At 35.4% G+C, this 21,558-nt stretch overlaps 1 protein-coding gene across 3 annotated transcripts in view; it reads right to left on the bottom strand.

Annotated features, from left to right (window-relative positions):
* Positions 1 to 15,014, bottom strand: part of LOC126763769 (cell adhesion molecule Dscam2) — a 69,374-nt gene extending 54,360 nt beyond the window's left edge. For all 3 annotated transcript variants that reach the window (XM_050481544.1, XM_050481545.1, XM_050481546.1), the window contains exon 1: positions 14,126 to 15,014. The gene's annotated coding sequence lies outside the window, so the exon portion shown is untranslated. The remainder of the gene's footprint in view (positions 1 to 14,125) is intronic.
* Between the last annotated feature and the right edge of the window lie 6,544 nt (positions 15,015 to 21,558).

Here is a 21,558-nt window from a genome sequence, read left to right as displayed (position 1 = left end):
TGATTCGTCACCTGTGACGATCTTATAAACGTCTTTTGAAGCACCGCGATCGTATTTTTTCAGCATTTCTTTACACCAATCCACACGAGCCTTTTTTTGAGCGATTGTCAAATTGTGCGGGATCCAACGAGAACAAACCTTTTTTACGGCCAGGTGTTCATGCAACATCGAATGTATGCTGGCGGGAGAAATGCATAGGCATGCCTCTATCTGAAGGTATGTTACATGACGGTCTTGCATTATCAGTTCACGTACGGCATCGATGTTTTCTGGCACAACGGCTGTTTTTGGACGACCTTCACGGAATTCGTCTTTGAGCGAACGTCGGCCACGATTGAATTCGTTGTACCAGTTTTTCACAGTGCTATAGGATGGTGCTTCATAGCCATACAAAGATTTTAGTTCATCAATGCTCTCTTGTTGTGATAATCCACGTCGAAAGTTGTGAAAAATGATCGCACGAAAATGTTCACGAGTTAAATGGAAATGTCAGATTGCACCTGGCAACACTTAGTGTTGCCCTAGGCCAGAATATATATAGCAGCCCTCGTACATGCAATTTCAAAAGATTCACATAGTAAATTTATCCAATTCCCTTGGATGATATGGAGGTTTCCCCTTCCAGCAGCTGACATCCTTTGTCGTAGGATAAATGTTTGCTTTTTTAAACTCTTCATTACCATAGCTTTGCGCCATACATAAGAATGTCCTTTTAAAGGAAATACTTTTACATTGAATTGGCCATTTGTATTAAAAATCCGTTTCCAGAAAGAAAAACCGTTATTTATGTGCTCCTTTGCAAAGCTCGTCCTTTTCTGTATATTGGCCGTACTCACGAATGGTTTCCTCCTCAGTACTTTACCATTATCTGGAAGAGCTTTTTTGCCGAGATACTTTTCAGTTGATTTACCATGACTTTAGGGCACCCGTATGAGGATTTCTCTTTATGTTTTGGAAAATATTTTTCGCCCACCGGATTTGGTTTTGGATTTGTTTTTTAAGTTTTTGAATATTGAAAAAAGTTGTTGCACAGATTTTCCCGCCTTTGATAATAATAAACCATTTCCATGACAGAGAACTTAAAAGCATCCAGGAAAATATTTGGAAAAGGTTTTAAGCATTACAATAACAACAGCAACGATAACTCTCCTCCTACAAACCAAACATAATGATCGCCAAGTTTAAGGGGGTATTCTCATGTAATCACTTCGAAAAATCGATTTTTTTTAATATATTTTGACAGTAAAACCTATTGAAAACATGCTGTGAAAAATTCAGACCGAAATTCATAGTATTTGATAAGTTACAGCTCATAGTCGCCGACGTGTCGTAAGCGACTGTCTTACCAGCCGCCACGACAAGTCTGCAGCTGCTACGTTTCTAAACCCATTTTTCTCGAATCATCATTTTCTGAAACTGTCATGGTCCTAAAACAAAAAGTATTCAACCGATTGCTTTAAAATTTACATACTTATGTTCTTCTACTCATTTATAGTTAACGCCCCTCCCAGAATTGTTTATTTTCGAAAATATTTTTTCATTTTTTTAACGATTTTTAACGAAAAAACAAGATTTTCGTGACTTCTTTTGAAGTTCGACATTTTTTTTTTTTATGAAATTGATATTCGGTAGGGACGATAGCCGCAGAACTACTGAATAATAATCCATTCGATTTTTTTATTTCAGACAACATGAACAGCCGCTATCACCATGACCAGTGAACTACTGTTATTTGTTGGGGACTACTTTGATTTAAAAAAATATATATTAAAAATGTAAAAAACGACAAAAAAAATTTTTTTTTGTACATTTCAAAATACAAATAAAAATATATTAAAAAATTAAAATGATTGAATTTTGTTGTCGCATAAAAAAATTTTCCGAAAAAGTGGTAAAATGTATGCGTTCACATGAGAGTACCCCCTTAATTTGCATCCTAACAAATAAAGGGAAGCATTTTATAAACTTTCGTACTCGATCAAACTCACGCAATTTTACACAGACTCTTGTCGAAAGCAACGCTACAATCTCCGAAGATATTGTTGATATAAGAACACTATAGCATATAGCTGCCATACAAGTAGGCCAGCTAATCTAAACTCTTGTATACTTTCTTACGCATAGGGATAAAGAGTTCCATCGTGTGTATGTGTTAGTTTCTTTGATAGTACGTATATTTTGAATGTTTAGAGTTGCGATAGTCGTGGCTTGGTGCGCTGTTAGTTGACACTTTTAAGAAAACTTCAGAGATGCTATAAAAAATGCATTTAAAAGATGAGCATTACAGGCAGAGTCGATTTAGCTAAGTCCGTCTCTAAATACGCGAGCCAGTCCCTCCATTTTTGGGCTGGAAAGAACATTTCAATGTAAAATTATCCTTACAGTAGAATTCAGAACTTATTATCCTTTACAGACAGTACTTATTACATGATCTTATGGAAAATTATAGTCAATCCTATGAAAAAAATTGCAGCAATACCGAACAACCCAAAACAATTTTAGTACATGCTAGAAGATTACACTTTGTTCGTTTTTTCGCAGATTTTTTTTTTTAATTTTTATTAGTATAAGATTTAGTTAACAATTGAAAATGCATTAAAATGCAAAAAAAAAAAAAGTTTTAAATTTCCTTTTATTTTCTGAAGCAATAACTGCACGACTTAGAAGCACAAACTCATTGCTGAACTATATTGTACTTATATGTACATAATACAAGCGTACACATATACAAACATACAAACGGTACATACAAATGTAAGTGTATATGTAGTTACATTGTGAATAGAGTCGACGAACTAATGACTTCTATAAGCTACAAGTAAACTGTTGAATAAAAGATATGTATACTGCAAGAGAACAGAAGCTGGTTGTTAAATGATATGGTCTCACGCCCACTAACTATGCAGTCAGCAACAGCAGAAAAGCCGCATAAAAATCGATAATTCTCATTTGTTTCAAACGACTGTAGCAACATCAACAGTTACAACGTCTGCAATAAAAGAATAAAAGTGGCATAAGCAAAGAGCAATATTCCGAAAAGCAGTTAGGAAGAATGCTGCTGTATTTTGCTTTACATATTCATAACACTGCTGGGTGGATGGGGAAACAGAAACTGATTCAGTTATGTTTGGAATATAAACTTGGATCTTGTAATTAATTTTTAACACATAAACTCCATAGTACGTTGGTACCGAAGAGGTACCACACCCACCACATAGTTTCATTTAAAAATTCACGAATTCGCAATATTATGCAATAAATTAAAATATTTAATTGTTATGGGAGGTGTCATGCATTTAAAGTAGATAATTATATTTATTTCGTATTTTGGTACGAAAGAGGCAATCTACGCTTATGTCAACATTTTAGAAGTTAACTACACGTGACGCTTTTTTTTTGTACAGAGAGCTACTGCAAGTCAACTAACGGCTAAAGCACTGGTTAATTAACCTAAAGGGCTATCAGAGAATTTTGTTAAAGTTTCTATGGGTTTCTTAAAGTCCAACGACAATTCTAAACGAAACTCTACTGTGCATGTGATCCTCCATCCCTTTCTTTCGCGAAGGCCGTAGCTATAGTGTGTATGTGTTAGTTTGCGCGCTAATTCATTCAATATACATAAGTATCACACTTGAAAAAGTTTTGAGTTTTGAAATTTTTTACCTAAGGAATTGTTTTCTGCGTTTAATAACGGAAAAAACTTTGGCCAAAATGATATTAGTGCCTTTTGGTATAGTAATAAGTTCAATATAAGATATACTTATACATACACAGGCGTATTCGAAATAATAATAGAAATCGATCAAAAACACGTTTACAAACGTATTTTATTTACACTTGTTTTATATATGTATAATTATGGCACATTCAATGAAATAAATTCCAATTCAATTGTAAAATAAATTTCAAAATTGAAAAAAAACTATTTCGGCAAATGTAGAAACAAAACTTCATCAGCGTTAATTACACTAAATTGGATTTAACACCACCACCACGAAGATAATTATCGCGTTACAGTATTGGCGTAAATACTACTTTACGTCTATTTAAGGGGTAGTTTTCGATAAACATTTGTGTATGGTTTTTAAAAATGCAAAATTTCTATTACTTTAAGTCCAAAACAGCCTATTCGAAAAGAAAGGAACAATGTCAAGAAGGCGGGTTACTTACCGTTATCGACATTGTATTCTCGGAACTCGACTATACAAATAACATTCTAGTATTCACATGTGTGCGAATTTGAGCGAGTTGAAAGTTTTGTTACTCCTTTAAAAGTGGCAAGAGTTCCCCATTGTTTTACTGAGCAAAGGTAAATTATTAAAAAAAAAAAAACTGGTTTCAGATAGAAAAACGTTTGCCTATGTATAAAAGACAGCTTTTGAAAGTTTTAAAAGAAATGATATCAAACTCCCAAATTCGTCGCTAAAAGCTGAAAACAAACGTCGAATAAGCAGGATGCGTCCATCGCAAAAATCATTATAAGGCGTCCGTTTGTAACTTCCAGGCAGGTAAACACTACTTGTAATTGCCAGTAATATAATAATAATAGTACCCAACGATTACACTCCTCCCGCCCAACCGATGCGAGGGGCGCAATCCGCAAACGAGCGGAATTAGCCGAGTCAAAAAGGTAAGACAGTTTTAAGCGTTGCGATCTTAAGCTCAGCTACAGAAACAAAAACTTCAACAGCCAAAATTAAGAATTAGATTAAAGTAAGTTTATTATTTTTAAATGTTACTTGGTACGAGTAAATAAAATATATATTTTTTTATTGGTAGTGAGTGAGTGAGTGATCAAATGTGCTGGAATGAGAATTGAAATCGTGACATATTCGCCGGAATGGTTCGTTTAACTCAAAACTTGTTCTAGAAAATTTTAAAAGCAAAGTAAAAACTGTCTGGTTGAGCGAACGTGAACGTTAAAATTAATATCAGACCACTACACCAAGCATTTCCCTACGACTAGCGAGTGTAGGTAGATTTATAAGATTTGAAGATTGGTATATGGGGGAAATTTAACCTGGAATCCCAATAAAAATGATTTAAGGCAAAAAGTAAAAGTTGTTTTTGAACGGACTATAACTTCTCCGAATGGACTTGATAACTAGAGTTCCATATCACAGAAACATACTCGGGGGATTCTCTTGCTCTTGCAAAACTCTTGCACGGTGCACGAGATGCAGATCTTTCCACCTAATGCAACGGCACAACAACAAACACATGCAGAAAAATATTTGCAATGGCTGTCAAATATGTCAGACCGAAACCCATGTTTATTTTCGTGCAATGACACGTAAAAAAAATTATTGCAACTCTATGCTAGCTGTCATTTTCCTTAAATACATATTTTGACGTTAAATTGTTGAGGAACGTAAATTTTAAATAGATGTTTCTATTTAAATTGTAAAGATTTGTGACAGTTTTTTTTTGTTAAAAATGAATGCAAAAGGTGCGCCAATTCACAATAGCACATTAGTCATTTACAATAAATTGACCGAATCAGCCGTTCATATATCACTAGATTCTGCAATGGGTGCTCTCGTGCCCTTGTATATTTCGGTATAGGATTTCTGCAATCTGCAATCTTGCAAGAGAATCCCCCTACTCTAATATAGGACTCCCCAAAGATGTAAAAAGAATTTTTGTAGTAAGCGGTTCTCTAAATTCTTTAGATCAACGTTTAACAAAACTAAGAGCACCATTAGCTTTAAAAACCATGGAAGATTCTTGAAGATTAAAATTGAGAATGGGATTCATAGTTACTCCCAGACCAACAAAACTGCATACTTGCTCCAAGCTAAAGTTTTATAAATATTACGCATCAAGTAGGGTCTACAGATCTACGGGAACATTTTTTAAGGTTTAATGGCATAACACACCAAGAAGCTAAGCTGTTTAAGTCTGTTTGCAACTGACATCTTTCACTATTTAAAGTATATGATTTAAAAAATTTTACATCATCAGCATAAAAACTCTTGAATACTTAATAACAGATGATATATCATTAATAAATAACAAGAACAGAATTGGAACAAGATGGCTACTTTGAAAGGACATTAATTAAATCAGAAAAAGTATCGTTAAATATAACTTGTTGAGTTCTATTACTAAGTTAAGAAGCAACCCATTTAAGAAATATTGGTTGAAAACCAAGAAGATTCAATTTGTTCAAAAGAATGAATGATTTACTTTATCAAAGTCTTTACTTAAAGCTGCGTATATAACATCAATATGCTTATTCTCCCTAAAGGCCGTTGATACATGTGTTACAAATTCCAGTTACTGTAGATTTCTCTTTACGAAAGGAAGGTTATTTCGATTTTATATTGCTGCCAATTTTGCTATTCTCCACAGTTTTCAATGGATGACCTAAATCCCCTCTTCTGCATATCTTTCCATATTTATGGAAATAAGCCTTGCTTAAGAGATCCATTAAATAGTTTTATTAAGGGTTGGTATACATATATTTGGCTTATTTTTTATATTTCATTGCTGACAGAAAATTAGAAATCTTGCGTTTGGAGCTCACGAAACCATAGAACATTTTTAAATTACGTATAATAATAATATTATAATATATTTTGTTAAGTTCAGCAAATTTTCGACGCAATTTATAATATTTTGAATGGTCCTAAACCAGTTTTTTTTTAGTTTAAAATCACGAGACTCTTTATTTTTTAATTTAACTCCCTTGCAAACCTCAAATTAGAACTGATTCTTTGAGTAACAACACATTTCGGCACATATTTTTCAAATAAATTTAAAATAGTTTCATTAAAATGGGAGAAACTAAATTCAATATTGCTGCTGTAATCTGACCAAGTCACTTTGCAGCGTTTGTCCGGAAAGTAATAGGACTGAGTCGATTTAAACAAATTTATAGAACCAATCGTTACAATCCTTTAAAAATTTTCAAAATAGGCTCCTTCCGCGTCGATGTCAGCGCGATTTCCAGGTATTGAAAACGTCACGGAAGGCATTCTTCGGAATACTCTTGAGAACCGAGGTGCATGCTGCTTGGATCCCCTGTGCCGTCTCAAAATGCCTGCCTTTCATCGGCCTTTTCAAGCAAGGATAGTCAAAACCCATGACTCGTCACCTGTGATTACGTTATTCAAAAATTGGGGGTAACTTTCTCACATGTTCAAATTTTCTTTCCAATCGGCGCAATTTCTGGTCGTCAGTGAGCACTTTTGGGACCATCTTCGCGCACACCTTACGCATGTTCAAGTGCTCTGTCACAATGTCATAAACCACAGATTTTGATAAATTTAACATCTGGGCAATTAAACGAATACTTAGTCGAAAACTTTACAAACACGAGTCATATTGTCGGTGTTTTTCGAAGTCGCAGGTCTCCCAGCACGGTGCTCATCAGCGACCTCTTTCCGGCCCCTCCAAAAAGGTATGATGCCACCGAAACACACCACTTCTTGCTAAACCAACATCAAGCAGGCTGACGATCATATCAAACGTCTCTGTCGCAGATTTACTGAGTTTCACTAATAATTTAATCACTCTAATGAACGCTGCGTTTTCGGCTTGCACCACTCACAGAAACACGTTGCGCGAAAATATTTGTCCTGACTCTCCAGATGTCGGACGCGCATGCTTCTATTACTTTCCAGAACTTTCCAGGAACACCTGACGCAATTTCTAAATGGTACCGCCTGTTTTAGGGATTATCTTCACAAATATGGTCATGATGAGGTAGAAATGTGTTCATTTTGTGGCTATGGAAAAGATAGTGCTGAACATGTCTTTTACCACTGTATGAGATAGATAAAAAGATATTGCGTTCAAAGCAGGTGTGGAATTACGTTAAGAACTGGGCCGTAAAGGTTCTTCAAGAGCAGCGAAGATTAGACCGACGCGATATAGCGAGGCAAACAGCCACAATCAGTTCGAAAATTCCTGAGATATTATAGCCAATATGCTTAGCTTGCTCTTCGATGTAATACTTAACTGACTTCAACCAAATTATAAAATTGTACGTTCATCTTCTTGCTGATTTTGTCACCAACCAAAAATATTTACATTGTTATTTATATAAATTAAATGATTGTTATAAATAAGGTGATGTTAGTGAAATTATGGGTTTTGCAAAAGATGAAAAAAATTTTGGCGATCAAAAGCAATATTTCTTGGCACATGCAAGCAAGTTTGGTCACACAATATTGGGATTTCGAAATTAAACTTTCCCATTCAATCCAAAAAGCCTTAAGAGATCAATCAAAAATGTTTTTGGGTGTATAATACATTTGACTGAAAGCGTAGTATATATTTTTTACTTAGTAAATATTAAGTCGATTATTTTCTTTTACAACTTCACTAAACTCGCACATTGTTATGTTGTCAGCTTATGAGAGACGCGGACTTTTATAAAATTCCAATTATAAACTGACAGCTTATTTTTGTATCCCCGCAAGATTATAATTGATACTTATATTTAATTTACATATATACAAGTATAAGAAAAGAAAGTTTTAAAAAAAGTTTCAGCCAAGTTTCTGTCAAAGTTAATAAGGAAATCCTCTTCAAAACCAATATGATAACCCTCAATAAATCCATATTGTTGAACAGAAGTAAAATTAAACACAATGCAAATTAACAACAATTTATAATGGAATCTGTCAAGTCTTCGACTATCTTTTGATTTTGTTCAGGTTAAATATCGATTTTCAAATATGTATACAGTTATATTGGAATCCATGTCCGCCTTTTTTTTGGCAAAATTTAGTACTACTGAAATTTATATACATATAGTACATATCTCCAATTCGTTCCACTTCGAGCCGTGAAATTCTGCCAATAGAACGTTTTTATGTTTTATTTGTCACACGAATCGCGATATATCATAAAATAATAATACAGGTATAAATATTTTATAACATACATTTTATTATACAAAGCTTATAACAAACAAACTTAAACTCCCTGATAATGGATGTGAATTATTCTAGCCGATTTAAATCAGGATTGGGGCCAAGTTCGGTTGTAAGGAACGTTTAATACAAAATCTCAAAATTTTCAAAGATCAACGTCAGCAACATATTTTCATTTGTTGACAAAACTTTTTATTAACGAATATTGCCAACAAATTCAATATTCATTATTCGCCGAAATCAAGTATGATATCACATTAATTTATAGTATAAATTTGTACGCTTAATTTTGTTAATACTTTTGGATTCATGTCCGAAATATTTATATAAAATCTAACTAATTTAATTTAGGTTCCAAACACTATATTCTTCACATTAGTTCTTTGAGGAAAGGCGTCCCGATATCCATATTTTTTCCACCGAATTACATAATGCAGAAGCGATACAAACAAAACCAAGTGGGACGACATTCAATAAATTCGATATATGATGAAAGTCAACCATAAAGTCGTGAATAATTAATTTTATCAGGGGATGAAGTGTATACCAAGTCAGTAGTCGCTATAATCAGGTATTTTGTGGTATGTGTGGGCTGACTCCATTTAATTATTAAACTAAAATATGCTCGAGAAGATGTTTTCACGCAGTCTTATTAAGGTAAATCACAGATTGACGGATATTTACAACATAAAGTACACCAGAATAACGAAAATCATTACACTAAATACCATACATGGTACTAGGGTAAATTGGCGCCATAATTGCTTTGTACTTGTATATCTCTTAAGGGAGAAGGCTGCTTTAGAGGCTTCAAAAAATCGATTTTTAAGGATTTTTTTTGGGAGGGAAAGAAATAATTGATTAAAACGAAATTTCCAGGGTGTATAGTTATATATTTAAACATCATTCACAAATTTTTTGGACACGAAACCTTTGATATTCTGCCTTTGGAAAGCAATTGCCCGATGCATCTCGCATGTGCATTTGTCGGACGGCGGGCAGGATGCAGGTCTATGTATCTATTTCTATCAGAAACAAAAATTTCAAAGAAACTCATATTTTTTAATAATTTATATTCTAGTTAAACTAAGAAAATTAAAAAAAAGTGTAAAATTTTACAAATTTTTTAAAAATTAAAAAAAGTGGTTTTTGACCAAAAAAAATTGCTTTATGTTGTTAAAAAAATTTTTCTGTTACTTTTTTTAATTCAAATAGAAGATAATTTAATGCCAAAGATAATAAACTTTGCCCCAAATACCATTAAGCCAATTAAGAAAAATCGTAAAAATTAAAAACCGAAAAAAGTTTTCGCTTTTTAGCGCTAATATGTATATCTGTAGACGCGCGGTCACTATTTTTTAGCTTCGAAAGTAAATTCTAATCTATAACTTTGTGGACATATTCTTAAATAATTTTTAAAGAGATTTAAGCAAAAAAAATCGATTTTTTGAAGCTTCTAAAGCAGACCCTTAAATGGACTAATATTATTGTTAAAAAGTCAGTCATACTTGTAGAAACTTAGCTCCACATATTCGATACCAGGGGAGTTAAAAAGTTAAAGTCTGATTTCCACATTTGGGTGAAATTTGGATGACTCCAATATCCTCTTTTGTGAGGAACGTGAGGAAACCAAAAGTATTACTTGTGCAACATTTTGCGGCAGTTGAAAAGCATTAGAAAAAATAGTAAAGAAGGGTTAAGTTCGCTTCTAATCGATCAAATTAAACTTTCGCAATGTAGAAAGATCATATCGGGGAAATACTTCGAAATGTTGAGAAAACAGCTGGAAAGTCGGACATCTTTATATCCCGTATATTGGTTGATAAATATGGTATACAAGGTGCTTTCCAAAGTAAACAAGACTTAAAAAAAAAATGTTTTTTTTCGGCAAAATCAATTTATTTCATCAGGTGAATACGGGGAGTGGTTAATGGTTAAAATGTGATTTTTGGTCAAACAATCGGTCAAAATTGTTCACATTATCGTGCAACAAATGCCAACTTTCATCTTCGCGATATTCGGGCCGAACACATCGAATACGGCGCACCAAATGCTTCAAAACTCCAAGGTAGAATAACGCATTAACGTTTTGACCGGGTGGAACAAATTCTTTGTGGACAATACCCTTGGAATCATAAAAACAAATCAGCATTGTCTTCACTTTTGACTTCTCCATGCGCGATTTTTTGGGTTTCGGCTCGTCCGGTGCCTTCCATTCAGCACTCTGGCGTTTCGTCACCAGTCACAATATTATAAAGGAAGTTTTTGTCCTTTTCGACCTCTTTAATGATGTCCTTCGAATGTTGGATACTAAGCAATTTTTGGAAGTCAGTCAATTTGTGCGGAACAATCCGTGTAGTAACGCACCAGTCGACATATAGATGGCGCCACTAGGGGGCGCTAGATTCCTGTCCGGTTTGCTTTGGAACGCACCTTGTAATATATAGCCAAGCGGAGATTCGCAATTCTAATATATCGGGCATCGGGTTGGGTAGGGGTAATATTGCCCTGATTTTATCCATTTTTGGCAAATTATAATAATATCGTCTCGGAGTTTTATTAACATACATATGTACTATGTATTTCACAGATTATATTATCAGAAACAGATCGGTGAAAAGTGAAAAGTCAGTTTGTAAAATGGTGTTGTATGAATGGTTCGATTTCGAAAATTTTTCGACGTGAAATGGACCACGTTGAAGGCACTATTTGAGCAAAGTTTTTTTTTCTGATGTCTCATTAATGCTTATTTAAGTATATACAGTAAAGTGAAAGGTTTACATGAAGTTTACGTGAAGATATGGTATACGAGAAATTAGAGTAGTTGTCCGATTTTTACTATTTACTTGTTAGATAATAAGTATGATTTCATGCCCATTTTCCAGTTTTTACACACATAATTTTACAATTAATGCCATTTCCGTGTTTATTCGGTTTCGGTATTCACAGAAATTACCAAAAGTCAGTTTAGTTTCATAAAGGGTTATGTAGAAGTACTTTATGTGCCAATTCAAAATGTGTTTAGGCCGTAGATACACTTGGTATTAACATGAATCCAAAATTCTGAAATATCCATACGCAGAAAGTTTTTGCTACGACGGAAAAGTTCTGAATTATCTAGCAAAGGCATTAGTCATACAAACTCTTTTCGACATTTATGGAGGCTAATTTCATGTCATTAATTGAACAGTGCTTTTAGACTCTTTTGGATTTCCTGTGAGGAGTCAAGATAAAACCTGGGCTCCACAAAAATGCTGTGTAGAAAAGAAATTATCTAAATTCAGCGTGTTAAAATTATAAAGGGAATACTTATAAGTCCACGAATATGGCAACTGATAAAGGAAAATAAGAAAAAATCGCCAGAAATGCTTTGTAAACGTTGTCCAAAATTTTGTAAAAAACCATAAATCAGAAAGTTACAAAAACTTAATAAATGAATTTATAATGTCATAAAGCTTAGGGGCGTAATATGTCCTTAAAAATACATATGCTAGACTCTGATCTGTATTTCTTTCCGGAATTGTTTGGTGCTGTGAGTGACGAACAAGGCGTGGTGTTTCCATCATGTCATTTCCTTAAGGAAACGTGCTATCAAAGAAAATGGAGCGTTGAAGTGGTTGCAGATTATTGTTGTAGACTTAAAACAGGTCTTCCATATTCCCGAAATCTTAAGAATTTTTTCTATATTAGCAATAATATCTCTATATGTAGCTGATATTTGTGCTAAAAGATTTATATATTTTTTTAATGTCTCAAGAAAACGTGTCAATTTTCTTTTTCATTCACACATTTTGTTATGAGTTTTCATGTGACAAAAAAAGTTAAAATTTTGTTAACGAGTGCAACAGCAACCAGCAACGTTCGTGAAAAATTTCAAAAGTGTTTCCTCAAAACTATTTTTTTTTAACCGGTGACCACTGTAGCTCGAAAAACGCTCGGTAGATTTAAATTAAATTTATACAGCTTCTGTTTGGAAAAATTTTTTACTTCCAATTTTTTATATATTAATTTCGGGTTTTTTCCCGAAATTCCGACAAAAAAGGTTCAGATTTTGTCAATTTAAAAAAGGCTTAGATCAGGCACTAGATTGTCTGTTAATAAATTTTTTTTTATCCAATTAATTTTGGAAGAAGTTTCTGTTGGAACTGAGTAACCCAAACAACTATTACTTTCAAAAATTATTATTTTTTGTTTAAAATTTCTTTTTTTTTCAAGTTGAAACCTTATTTAATGAAGCCATGTTTTTAGTTTTTACTTTAATAAAATAAAATAATTTACTAGAAACCAAAAGTTATTTAAAATTGACGTCTCTGACTACACCTAACCCCGTAAACTACATTCATATGCTTTAATTTAATTGAACATAACGTCGCCCACATTTAAGTGAGAAATACATACATATTATACATATGTATAAGGTAAATAACCTTGGGTATTAAGGTTATTTATTATTATTTTGCATTATTTGAAAATATTTAAATAAACTACGGATACAGATATGACAGAGTGGAATATTTGTGTTTTGTAACACCTAAAATTAATGGAGATTGATGTGTCATATATCGTATAGAGTTATATATGTACATATGTACAAATAAATATGTTCGAGATGACGAGATGAGTTGCATTCCGGATTTATATATTTCCGTGCAAGCGATGACTTGTTAATTGTAATATTTCCTTCAATTTGCTAAAATATTTAATGCAGGCTCTCTATCATTCTCAAACCTCCAAGTGATCCTAAAAAGCTTCTAATACCTAATTGATTTATTGAATTTATACTCCGATGGCCAAACATACAAATACGATGCATAATTGAACGACAAAATTGATTTTCTAAAATTTCATAATAATCAGTTCCAGTGATAATATAATAAATAAGTATATATAAATGCATACATATGTTATGTGTACGGACATATGTACATACATATATTCGCGTGTATATTATGCCACATTCATACAAACGTAGGAGTATATACAGCCTCCAACGTGGCGTAAAATGAGCTACCAATTGACTGGCGTACCAAAAAGCCGGCCGTAATTAAGTTGAAAAAAATTTCATTCAATATTCCACCGATTTTAGAACCTGTTACCCAATAAAATTAAAACAGAAAGAAGTTTTATATGTACATGCATACATATTATATTTTTTAAATATCGGTTATTAAATTATCATCAAGTCATTGTTCATATATACATATGTATGCAATTTAAAACTACGTATGTCTAATACCAACCATATTTGAAGCCAATATTCCATATCTGCTGCATACACTGTTTCAAGCACCAAAATATTTTTTTTTATATGTACTATATATCTTCTTTAAGTATTATCTTCTATCCTCAATTTGCTTCAATTAACACCATTACTTTGAACAAATCTTTGATTTGTAACTTTTAAAACATTTTTTTTTTATAAAATAATTTATTCACTAATTTGCCTCGGCTACTTGTATACCATATACCATATTCGATAAAGGCATTTGGCACCTTAAGTTGTGTCTATGACTTTCATTCGTTGCCTTTCGCGCTGATGCTGGAGCGTCGGTTTTCATGCATCGTTTTTTGCACTTTATGCCTTTTTACTCGTAATATTTCTTCATTTTTTAAATTCTTCACTACACTTGCAGTGATATTTCAGTGGGGACTCGAGTCCATTTTATTCACTGTACGCTGTACGCTTTATGCTCCTTTTTGTTTTTTTTTCACTATTTAACGACGTATGAACTCTGTCGTTATCACTACACTCCACATGGTACTCACACATGTATATACTCGTATAACGTAGTAGTAGCATTCAAATCAAGTAGTATATAAAATATTTAGGTATATGCAAACACCGTGCATTCGCTCATCACTTCCTCATTGCACTTTCCCCTTCCACTCGTTTTTCTTACACGCTGACACATTGAATTGAGTAAATGTTGAAGGTGCGCAGACTCTCTCAAATTCTTCAACTTTTTTCTCTCAACCCTCTTTCATTGACACGATATGTTAGGATAATTACATATTATGTCAATAGCTGCGGATTCTCTTTCCGTTATCCCGTTCCAAGTTTTCTTCCGTTCGTTTATTTTCCAGACACAACCGAACACAGTCAGCTTCGAACAGCAACTGATTCTGCATTGTGGCGTGCAGTAAGAATTTTAATCAGGACGAAACACGTAAGTGGAGTTCGTCTTAACGTTAGAAGTACTCGTGTTCATCTGGTGGATGCTGTCTCATTTGAGTGAAATTTTATTCATGAAAAGCTCCATAACAAAGAGTGAACTGTTCATTTTATACCATTTTATTAATTCATTTTATCCGTTTCTAAGATAAAGGACTCATTTGGACGACCTTTTGTGTTAAGATTTTGTAGTCTGAAACTCAAATTTTCACAGGGTACCAACATTTTCCAATATCAGAAATTATCAATGCTATAAAACGTTTATTAATGTTCCACCGAAGTCACAAAAATCGGTTTTGCTAAACATTCATTACCAAATTATATAAAAGAGATTCATTTTAGTCAAAATATTGTCAGTAATAATAAAAATGTAGATGGTCCAAAACGACTTACATGGAAGGGTGTATTAGGTTAGGTTAGGTTAGGTTATACCGACCGGTTGTCATGCCATTTATAGACCAACTGGTTCCTACTTAAAAACTTTTTTCGGCTTTATATCCCATTTTGATACATCGTCTGCCCCCTTGAATTGCGAAGCTTCTAGACGTCTATGAAGAGTTCTAGAAAATGCTAGACAGAAGCATTAAAGAAGTTTCAGCATATCTCTCATGCCTACTTTCCCGAACATTCTGCATGTATTGTCGTTACTAATGCCCATCCAACTCGTATCTGATGCCAGTAAGTTGTAACCTGTCATTAGACCAACAACCATCCTGAAGCCCTTTCGAGATCGTGTGAGTAAAAGGCATGCGTGTTTTTCTTTGAGGCTCTTGCACATGATTCAGAAATTTTAGCGAATTATGTATTTCCTGTACTGCTTCGGTAGCTGCAGATAGCACTTTTGGGAATCTCATCAACCATTTCGTTTCCAGAATTATTTTTGGGGCATGAAACGATGCTATATATTGATCTTCTTTATACTCGTATTGTTTAAAAGACTTTCTTCTGGAAAATATTGTAGTATTCCGGAAGCTTGAAGGGTCGCCTGAGATTAATTAACGAGCAATAAATTCCGACGCTCATTCCAGTAGCCATTTTTGATTCGGGACTCTTGCCCCATCGACCCTCTTTTAGTGTATCACCAAATAAAGGGTGTATTCAGTTTCAATTTGGAATGAAGTGCAGCCTTCAGAATCAAAGCATTTCAAGTGGAACGTATTTGGTACTGAGGATAAGCTTTGATAATAATATTAAGCCGACTTTGGTAATGATACGAAGGCCGCCAACTTCTGGACTATATATTACATTACATTTGCAACTTACCTCAGCGAAAAATATTATAGGGTCCCTATACAAATTTTCGATAGGACACCCATGTCGGATGAGTGACGAAAATTTTATATATGTACATACGTATGTATGTACTAGCAGACCGCCCGGCTTAGCACGTGTATTAAACAATCATTTCAAAAGTTACTATAATTTTGTACACACTCTCCCATGCATACTTTCTCGTTTTTGCGTGGAGTCATTAACATTGAGAAAAATGAAGGAAATTCGAACATGTATTTATTTTCGTATTATTATTATTTTTTTAAATTTTTGTAAAAAGGGCTACAAAAGGGCTATACTACATATATATTTTACTTTCTCTGCTCCTAAAAAATAACTTATTGAGTCAGAGCTTCCCTGTAAGCGACATTTAATATTAATTGATTTTATGGCAGCAGTATAAATTGATTTTCAGAACCTCCGATACGCGGTAGACCAACATACAGTTGGCCATGAGTAAAACAATATTTTCATAGGTCAATCCCTACTAATTCGAAAAATTGACCTTGGGGCTTATTTATAGTTAAAGCGAAAGGTGTTTTTACCGAAAATTGAAGCCGTTTAAATAGGATTGGCAGATCACTTGGGATCATCGGACTCCCAACTGTTGGGCCAGTGATAATGGTTGCTATAATTAAATTGTCCTTCAATTCCTTGATAAGTAGCCTCGTCCCCTTGTACATGCTTGGAGGGCTTAATTTCCTCAAAAGCATAATTGGAATTCCCATTTTTAAAGCCAATTCATGTGGTGGCAGTCAAGAGGGGTCTTCGATATTACTCACGGTGTCTATCGATTTGGGAGGATGGAGTCATGTGTAGAAGTTCACGCAAGTGAGGAAAGTTCTCTGATCGCCATTCACTTGGGGGTGGTCAGAAACGATTCTTTTACACATGGCTCAAGTAGCTCACTACTTCCGGTCTTTGACCAAGTATCCTCTGGGTAGCCTAAAAACATCCGTTCGAAGGCGAGCTAATGTGAGAAGGCGAAACATCCCCTATATAGGGTTGTGCGCTGGGTTTGGGACCCACCACGTAAACAAACACCCCCAATGAAAGGAAGCAACAAGCCTCGGATGAGAGACCCCCTTTTGATGACGACCATGGCAAACGAAATAAGGACTACGATTTGAGGGCATGCACCTGGAATGTCCGGAAGGGAAGGAAAGGTGCCGCTGCCCAGCTGGTTGATGTCCTCGCGAAAATAAAGGCTGACATCACCGCCGTCCAAGAAATGCGATGGAAGGGACAAGGACAGAGACGAATAGGTCCTTGTGACATTTACTACAGTAGCCATATAAAGGAGCGCAAGTTTGGTGTTGAATTCGTGGTGGGAGAGAGACTCCGTCGCCGAGACCTATCATTCACTCCGGTGAATGAACGTCTACCCACAATCCGCATCAAAGCGAAGTTCTTAAACATATTTCTGATTTGCGCCCACGCCCCGACGGAAGAGAAGAACGAGGTGACCAAAGATGCCTTCTATGAGCGCTTGGAGCGCGCTTATGAGAGCTGCCCCCGCCACGATGTCAAAATCGTGCTTGGCGACTTTAACGCCAAGGTGGGCAAAGAAGGAATCTTTGGCACTACGGTCGGTAAATTCAGCCTCCACGACGAAACTTCCCCAAATGGGTTGAGGCTGATTGACTTCGCCGGGGCCCGAAATATGGTTATCTGTAGTACTAGATTCCAGCATAAAAAGATTCATCAAGCTACCTGGCTGTCTCCGGATCGAAAAACTACCAACCAGATCGATCATGTTGTGATAGACGGAAGACACGTCTCCAGTGTTTTAGATGTGCGTGCGCTCCCAGGCCCTAACATCGACTCGGACACCTATCTTGTTGCAGCCAAGATTTGCACCCGCCTCTGTGCAGCAAAAAACGCACGCCAACAAACACAAGGAAGGCGAACCCGATTCCCCAATCGATGACGATGGAGCAGACGTTCCATTGCCCGACCATGAAGAAGTTCGAATAGCAATTGCCCGCCTGAAGAACAACAAAGCGGCATGGGCCGACGGATTGCCGGCCGAGCTATTCAAACACGGCGGCGAAGAACTGATAAGGAGCATGCATCAGCTTCTTTGTAAAATATGGTCGGACGAAAGCATGCCCAACGATTGGAATTTAAGTGTGCTATGCCCAATCCATAAAAAAGGAGACCCCACAATCTGCGCCAACTACCGTGGGATTAGCCTCCTCAACATCGCATATAAGGTTCTATCGAGCGTATTGTGTGAAAGATTAAAGCCCACCGTCAACAAACTGATTGGACCTTATCAGTGTGGCTTCAGACCTGGAAAATCAACAACCGACCAGATGTTCACCATGCGCCATCCACCATCTTGGAAAAGACACGTGAAAGAAGAATCGACACACACCACCTGTTCGTCGATTTCAAAGCTGCTTTCGACAGCACGAAAAGGAGCTGCCTTTATGCCGCGATGTCTGAATTTGGTATCCCCGCAAAACTAATACGGCTGTGTAAACTGACCTTGAGCAACACGAAAAGCTCCGTCAGGATCGAGAAGGACCTCTCCGAGCCGTTCGATACCAAACGAGGTTTCAGACAAGGCAACTCCCTATCGTGCGGCTCCTTCAACCTGCTTCTGGGGAAAATAGTTTGAGCTGCAGAACTAAATAGAGAAGGTACCATCTTCTATAAGAGTGTACAGCTGCTGACGTATGCCGATGATATTGATATCATCGGCCTCAACACCCGCGTTAGTTCTGCTTTCTCCAGGTTGGACAAGGAAGCACAGAAAATGGGCCTGGCAGTGAACGAGGGCAAAACGAAATATCTCCTGTCATCAAACAAACAGTCGTCGCACTCGCGACTTGGCTCTCACGTCACTGTTGACAGTCATAACTTTGAAGTTGTAGATAATTTCATCTATTTAGGAACCAGCTTTAACACCACCAACAATGTCAGCCTGGAAATCCAACGCAGGATTGCTCTTGCCAACAGGTGCTACTTCGGACTGAGTAGGCAATTGAGAAGCAAAGTCCTCTCTCGACAAACAAAAACCAAAATCTATAAGTCACTCATAATTCCCGTCCTGCTATATGGTGCAGAGGCTTGGACGATGTCAACAACTGATGAGTCGACGTTGCGAGTTTTCGAGAGAAAAGTTCTGCGAAAGATTTATGGTCCTTTGCGCGTTGGCCACGGCGAATATCGCATTCGATGGAACGATGAGCTGTACGAGATATATGACGACATTGACATAGTTCAGCGAATTAAAAGACAGCGGCTACGCTGGCTAGATCATGTTGTCCGGATGGATGAAAACACTCCAGCTCTGAAAGTATTCGACGCAGTACCCGCCGGGGGAAGCAGAGGAAGAGGAAGACCTCCACTCCGTTGGAAGGACCAAGTGGAGAAGGAACTGACTTCGCTTGGAATATCCAATTGGCGCCACGTAGCGAAAAGAAGAAACGACCGGCGCGCTGTTGTTAACTCGGCTATAATCGCGTAAGCGGTGTCTACGCCAATTAAGAAGAAGAAGAATGTTCACCTTAGATAGTGTAGCTTTCCAACAGTGAAAGAGTTTTTCAAATCGATCAAGTAGTTTCGGAGCCTATTCAATGCAAACAAGCAAATCTTTCCTCTTTATAATATTAGTATAGATTTGTTAAACAGTGACTACATTTTTAGGATTGTATTAAGAAAGTAATATGTATATAACAATATCAGTGAATCGGCAGTTGCTTTTATTAGGGAACAAATTAATAAACACATTTAATTAAACATTAAAAGATATCTACGTCCAAGTGTGCTTAAATAGGGTCTTAATAGCAGCGATTTCAATTCCAACAGGAGGACGACCCAAAACACACATCGTATCTCTTACTTGAATGGTTGTAAAACAATTGCAAGCAACTCCTTACGCACTCGCAATCACCAAACATTAACCCTGGGGCCCCATAGATGGGACTTTTGGGAAAATCGTATTCGATCCGTCAAATTGTATCAAAAGAGACCCTTAAACTTATTCGGCTGAGTGAGTCAAAATATATGGAAATGAAACTAAAAAGTGAGTGTATTCGTCAACATCTGAAGGCAATTATAGCGACAAAAGAAGGACCAACTAAATAATAAATATACGAGTATCTAAAACTATTTGAATAATTTTTGATTTATATAATCAATCACTAGTGTATGCCAACTTTTTTGATATGAATTAAGCGCATTTTTAACTTTTGTAAGCTGTGGTTTTTCTTTATTTGTGTAAGCAAATATTTTGATAATTTCCTGCTAAATACATACCTTTTCAAATAAACAGTTAAACTTCTATAACTCGAACTCTTGAATTAACAATAGAAGTAAAATATCATACAAATCTCTTTCCATAAAATCGAACTTTTTAATTAGCACGTGATTATCGAGGTCGCACTTTTCGGGGAAATCCCACTTTGTAAATAGCTGCTCACGTAGAAGTCGCCGCGCGTTATCTCTTAAAATGAAATAAGATTTGCTGAGCCGGATTTATAATAACTGATATTTCAGACCCAACGTTTATGACTTCTAGCGCCATGGAAAACAATGAAGATTCTGAAGAAGTTATTATTCACACACCCTCCGCGGACGCAAAAAATTTTAGGGAGCTGCAAAAATATACAGGCAATTATTTTTGAAACTAGTTGTAATATCCGAAATCTAATTAGACATACATACATTATAAGAGTAGTCAGAACATCGTATTTTAACCGTTATATACAATGAATGCTATCGCATCCACGACGATATAGATAATATTTTTCAACCAGAATGACGTGAATGACTTAAGGAAATTTGTAAATACACGGAGAAAAGATAAAATAATATGAAAGTATCTAATGAACCAATTGGTCATTATTTTGAAATGTGTATTAATTACAAAAACTTAAGATTGTATAAAATTAAATGAATGAAAATTATCTTTAAAATTTGAATGCTATAGCATTCACGTCCGCGAACGTGTTAAATAGTAGCACCTAGTGGTTGTTGTTATATGACGTACGTTGCTATGCTTTTACTGAGAGTATTTCGTTGATTTGCTGACAAAATATGATGTTTATGCATGTACACTGCTGAACAAAAGTCACCGTCATTTGGTATTAAATATTATTATTTGAAGAGTGTCCACGCCCACAAAATATTAAAAATATTCTCTACTGAAGCTGCAATTTGTTTAATTTTTTATTTATAGAAAAGTTTTTTTTACTTCGCTTATTGTACAAAAATAAA

The sequence above is a fragment of the Bactrocera neohumeralis genome, chromosome 6, assembly GCF_024586455.1.
Source record: "Bactrocera neohumeralis isolate Rockhampton chromosome 6, APGP_CSIRO_Bneo_wtdbg2-racon-allhic-juicebox.fasta_v2, whole genome shotgun sequence".
NCBI lineage: Eukaryota > Metazoa > Arthropoda > Insecta > Diptera > Tephritidae > Bactrocera > Bactrocera neohumeralis.
The sequence above is the reverse complement of the archived record's forward strand: the minus strand, read 5'-3'. Positions and strand labels throughout refer to the sequence as shown.